Here is a 424-nt window from a genome sequence, read left to right as displayed (position 1 = left end):
CCCCTCTGCTCCCTGGCTGCACCTTCCGCAGTCTCTGCAGGCATCTGCCTGGCTTCTGCTCCCCCACTCCTCCCCTCCCCACTATGTGCTAAGCAGGCATTTCCTCATCCCTCACAGACACCTCTCAGCATTAGATAGTAAACCACATGCTGGCTACTTCAAAGCTGTGGCACATGGGACAAAGTCAGAATCAACAGGTATCCGGTAATGTCCTTCTGTTGTTTTCTTAATGGGCTGATAAACACTGAGCTATCACTCAGTGCCACCCCCCTCACCTTAGGTCTATGTAAGGGAAGGGTGGGCTGCTCTAGTGCCCCCCGGCTTCTAGCCTGAGCTACTGCTAGAATGTGCCTGCATTTCTGGAATGAAAAGGGAACGTCTATCCACCTCCAAATCAGTTCAAGCTTTGCAGGTTAGACTAACC

At 52.1% G+C, this 424-nt stretch overlaps 1 protein-coding gene across 2 annotated transcripts in view; it reads right to left on the bottom strand.

Annotated features, from left to right (window-relative positions):
- Window positions 1-424, bottom strand: part of LCP1 (lymphocyte cytosolic protein 1) — a 75738-nt gene that overhangs the window by 33063 nt on the left and 42251 nt on the right. The gene's annotated exons all lie outside the window — the stretch shown is intronic.

Source organism: Gavialis gangeticus, unplaced genomic scaffold, assembly GCF_001723915.1.
Source record: "Gavialis gangeticus isolate Ggan-Ray unplaced genomic scaffold, GavGan_comp1, whole genome shotgun sequence".
NCBI classification, from domain to species: domain Eukaryota; kingdom Metazoa; phylum Chordata; order Crocodylia; family Gavialidae; genus Gavialis; species Gavialis gangeticus.
This window is presented reverse-complemented; position numbering and strand designations above follow the sequence as displayed.